Genomic DNA, 6,000 nt, shown 5'->3' with positions numbered 1-6,000 from the left:
TTCCGTGGTTTAATTCATTAAAATGTTGACACTTTTCCCAATATATGACAACTATGCAATCAATTGAATTGTGGAGTTAGTGCATCTTCATCTCAATGTTTACACTCATTTCGATAATGTTTTATTTGCCTCAATCGCCGCCTTTTTTCAAAGTTTATGTCTTTCAAATCACTTGTGCATTTCAGAAGGAAAAACAGCTGTATGGTGCAGCTTTCTATATTATTTGGCTGGTCAAAAATATATTGGATGGTGTAATTCACTTGTGTTTCTTTTGTATGGTCTTTTAACAGTGGATACCTGAAATACTATCTACTAAAGTACATTTCGCCCAATGTAACATACGTTGGTCTTTGTTGCATAATGGCCGATATATTTTCAAACGGAAATAGATCTGCGTGGATTTAATTGGAACTCTCGAGGGATGAGCAAATTCCGATGGAGGTAGTTTTGTTTCTTCTGCAAGAAAATTCCCACCTTCCTCGGGAATATTTTTTTTCGCATTGATAAAAGGCATTAATCATAGATAATTATAATACTGGTCATCCAGCTACTTCATGGTACGATATCTACATAAGACTGACAATCCTGGTGACTCTACACAACATAAATACTACAATAGTTACCTGCGTCATGACATAAATGGAAGGTGATATGTTTACATTAGAAGGCGTAAGATACATTTCTTAAAGCAAGACAAACAGGATTTAGATCCTTCCCGGTAATTTTCCATGTCGTACAATATTGAAATGAACAGGTAAAGGTTTAGGAATAGGTTTAGGTTGATGCATCAACTATTCTCGTAAACTTCACAAATTAAATTTCATGCATAATATATGATCCGTAAACCATCGCAAATATATAGGCATTGCTATCCAGTGTATAAAATATATTAAACGTTAAACTTATAAAAATAATACTCTATATGAACTAAGGTTTGTATTTTTGTTTTTTTGTTTTTTTTATTTCGTGCGCTGGTGCATGAAAGTCGAATGTATTTAAATTGTAACCTTCAGGGCATTGAAACATACATGGTGATACTCCCTGTCTCTGATTACGTGATTTAAACGTGAGTTTTCATATCTGTTAAAAGGCAAAATCGGAGAATGATACCGATATGGGGGGAAAAAAAACAGCGCCGAGGTCCGGTTGCCCTTCATCATACTAGACGTAACTGATTAAATAAGACTAGAGGTACAGAAAGCCTCGGTTGATATATAACCTATATAATAAGCATAGGTTGGACGAATTAACGGACATTTTCGTCTATCTGTCGGTAGTAATCTGTGACGACTGCCGTCTATGAAACTTATAAAAGAATCCCATTTTTTTTCTTTTGGTATTTTATGAAATAATTTATGGAACGCTATTAAATAAATATCAGTAAACTACGAAATATTCAAATAGCCAATAGCAATCACTTTTGAATAAGCATTCATGAGCAAAATAGTACACACTATAACGATTGCCTTTAAAATTTGCTTTGTAAGTTCACAGAGATAGACACTGTTGTAGGGCTTTTCGCCCAAGTGGTTTGCCATGACCTGCAAAGCCACGTTTGAATGATATGACATCCACCTAAGTACATGTAAACTAATGTTATATACGTTGACCTTGGTTAAGCAATGTTTGACATATTGTCAAGCGAGGAATCGCCTACCTCTGTGTAACTTTAATCGGACATTGCGGAGGAATGAGCAAGTTCCGATAGAGGTGAAACCTGTTTTTCCTGCAAGATTTTTTTTCTTCCTTCAGAACTTTTTGTCTCTATTGATAAAAAGTATCAATATTCAATATTGGTCACCTCACTACCACAGGCTATATATATAAGAACGACATTACTGGTTACATCACAATCAAATATCACGGAATGTACCAACATAACGAAAATAATTAAACTGGACATCTTCATGCAAGCCAAATCAGGATTTAAATATATCACGGTAACATTCCAAAAAAGAAACTGACAGTAATATGTGGTAGATGTTAGTCAAAACAGGATATCTATATAACAACACAGTCAGGGATAAAAAGGAAAGAACAATTAATATTAAACAATTAAAACACACAATAGATGTTTTTAAATTAATCAATTCAATATCTCTATCATCATCACTCAGATTCAAACTCCCTGGTAAGCGTTACAGAAAACAGCCATCAAACATTGGAAGGAATCACAACATTAACATTGTTTCTATGTTGTATTTACTTTCTTTACTTGTTTGAAAACGTTTTCATAGAGTGCGTTGTTTAAAGCATATTTTCTGAAATAGAGAGTATGGATACAAATTATAATATATGATTTATAAAGAATACTTGATGGATTTTAAGATATTTTATGTGTATTTACATTCCAAGATGAAGATTTTTTTTATTGATTTCGAAAACAAACAAAATTTTTAAAAGGAAGAAAAAAAATTTACTCAGTGATATGAAAAATAATAAAATGAAATCAAGTATGTTTCTGATTTTAGCAATCATGGAAAATGATAACAAAAATATTGAAGGCCATAGCATTTCGGTATTGGTTAAAATGATACATTTCAATAATCATTTTACATCAATCAACGTGATTGTTAAACAGTTGCAATCAATCAAGACGTTAACAATTAATATGTCAAATTTCAATAAGGTCACCGCTTAAACTAAACTTCTGGAATTTCTTAAACCAATTTGTTATGTTGATTCTTCACAGCCCTACGTTTAATGTTTATTTCATGTAAACTATTTGATACATCCAGCTGTTTCAAAACATGATGCAATATTTATGTTCTTCAAATCAACATGTAAAATACATGGAAGGTGTGATTCTGTCTTGTTTCAGTCTACCTGTTTATGTCTATGAATGCTCCTCTCTATACGCCCCCCCACCCCCCACCCCCCCACCCCCCCACCCCCTTTTCCCCTTACTTACTTTAGGCTTTAGATGGTCCAATGGCAGATCTACAACACACTACCGAGGAATCAGGAAGATTAGACATAGTTATTTTCTTGGCTGTTTCAGAAAAAAAATCTTATCTACCACTACCGACATGTTGATTACTTATATTGAACGCTGCGTCATTACTTACATGGAAACCGACATCATGGTAACTTATATTGAATACGACATCATGACAACTTATATTGAATACGACATCATTATTACTTATATTGAATACGACATCATGACAACTTATATTGAATACGACATCATTATTACTTATATTGAATACGACATCATGATTACTTATATTGAATACGACATCATGATCACTGATATTGAATACGACATCATGACAACTTATATTGAATACGACATCATGATTACTTGCATTAAAGCCAACGTCATGATTACTTATATTGAAGCAGACATCATGATCACTGATATTGAACTCGACATCATGATTACTGATATTGAAGCCAACATCATGATTACTTATATATCTAACCGTTTCCATTGAAAAATGTAAATATTTCAACAGTCATGTCTTGGTATTTTTTAAATGAAAAGATCCAATTTTGTTGATGTTGTATACCTAGAATAAAAGGACCAAATTCAGAAGCAACACTCTTTATTTTTAATTTTGAATAAATTGAAATTTGTTTGGTTTAAATTTTCCCCTTGTCGTTTGGAATTTTTTCGTTAGCAGCATAATTTGGAATCGCATGTTACTACTGACCAAATCAATTAATTGTATAAATTTTTTACATAGTCTTACTGGATTGTTATACAGATATGATTCATTGAGATAAGACCCCGGAACACATGCTTACACATTCGTCATTATTTCATTTTTAATTGTTAATCTTAATCTAAACAAGATTTTAAACACTATGTCTACAAAGTAGTTCAAATAGCTTACACATGTCCGTGACAATGTGTTTTAATATTATCACTTTCTCAGAATTACTTTGGTATTTATTTGAATTTGTCTGTGTACTGTGCAAATCACTTTCTCAATGATTGAAGGTCAGATAAACACCTATCTTGATAGCAATTTAAATATGACGCCATATTTTTTTTGTTGGTAAAAATGGGAATTTCCCTTTACTGCCCAACGTTTAACAAATATCTAATCTTCATTGAAATTTTGAAGGAGTTATTATCAACAGAAAAGAAAAAAATTGTTCGCATGGGGTTGTTTTATTGATCGTAAATCGTTTTCCTGCACTTACCCAGACACCGTAATATACAGGATCAATAATTATATTTTCCACCGGGTAACTTCCAGCTTGTCATTTTTAAAATTATTTTCAGACATGAGCCAACAAATCTATTATTGGTGGACTTGATAAAATGTTATGGATATACAAAAACAATGTGAAGTTTAAAGTTCGTATCAGTTACCATGTCTGTGTAAGATATCCCTAATTTAGAATTTATGTTTTTGTGACAACACTGTGATAGTATTGTAAAACCTATTTGAGAGTAATAGAAACAATATTTGTTCATAATTTACAAAAGTTTGAAAAAATACCCGGCATTGACAACACAATAGTACAAATTTACAATATTTTACACTACATATCATTTATGACATATACTTCACAGCTTACATAAAACATGTCCACTAATTTCCTCACAAAACACTAATACATAATATATGAAAGTTCCGTCAAATTCGTCTCAAAAACAACTCATCTGGGGTAGACATTTCATAACATTGACAGTTATAGGTTATGATATATAAATAAGAATTAGACTAGCCACTAGAAATTATATGATACTTATAACTAAAATTTTTAAAAAAGGCAAAATATGACCTGTAAGTAACGTGGGTTGGGAATGCAAGGGGGTTGTTATCCATAAATGTAAAATTCACAATAGGAAAATTTAAAACATCAAGCTTATCATACAGTTTAATGGGAAGCTGTCCGTGTTGGTTTTGTTGTAGATAAAGATAGAGATAAGCGACTGATGTAGAAGAGTCCGTTGTGTCCTTAATTTCCAGTTGCGGTGGGTTTATACGATTGGCAAAATAAAAGTTGTGTCCAATAGAGAAAAACAAATCAGTAAACTCCATCATACATCTGTTTTCTCTCCTTCTTGGGTCTCGTGAGTGACGCTAGGAGCCTAATTATTGAAGCCAAGATGTTAAAAAGAAGTAAAAAAAATCTAGATGAAGAGGTGCATAGGCCGACTTACCCGTCAAAACTAACAAGAAACATGTCAACATAATCACAATCCAACCTCAAATTAAAAAAACAACAACAAGGGCAGAATATGAGCAAAAGGAGAATAAGACCAGGTGTATCGGAAGAGTATTCGTCTTATGCTTCTGCAAAACACTAAGCAATATCTAATGCTTATCAAACATACAAAATACAAATAAGCACTGCATACAATATATAAGCGAACTTGACACTTTTCATCACATAATCAGCCTGTTATCTTGTGAATTCGCCTATTTAGAATCTTTTCATATGCCATTAGTGTAAATATAGCTTTTGTTATTTTCTTTAAAATGTTCTTTTGCGTACATTGCTGTTCATTTACATTAGGATTAGTACATAAAGCGCATAAGTTCAATACGTCCCTGCTCAAATATTAGTATATTTCGATGCAGTACAGAAAATAAATAACAACTTTTATACTTACATTTTTATCAACTATTTTAAAACAAGTTACCTTATCACATATCGTTATAACCTGTATAAGTAATGACAAGACAATATACTCTTTCTTATGCAAGTCCAATATCTATGCTAAAGTATCGATCAAAACAAACAATGGTGCAGGCGAATTTCATCTAGAGACTGTAGAACTCTCTCTCTCTCTCTCTCTCTCTCTCTCTCTCTCTCTATATATATATATATATATATATATCAAAAATGTCTTATCTTCAACAGGAAGAGACATTTTCTTTGTGGTCAAAAATTTTCTTTGAAATATTAGATTAGATATTGATATATAGGCCCTAAGTGCACATATTGACAGGTCCAAGAAGGACAAACCATCTGTATTCAGTTCCCATGTCTGTTCTATGACCACGGAAGAAGATGAAATTTTGAACCACTAAG

This window comes from Ylistrum balloti, unplaced genomic scaffold (assembly GCF_031769215.1).
Source record: "Ylistrum balloti isolate Yb309-2 unplaced genomic scaffold, AGI_CSIRO_Ybal_v1 Utg370240, whole genome shotgun sequence".
NCBI lineage: Eukaryota > Metazoa > Mollusca > Bivalvia > Pectinida > Pectinidae > Ylistrum > Ylistrum balloti.
Note: the sequence above shows the minus strand (reverse complement) of the source record.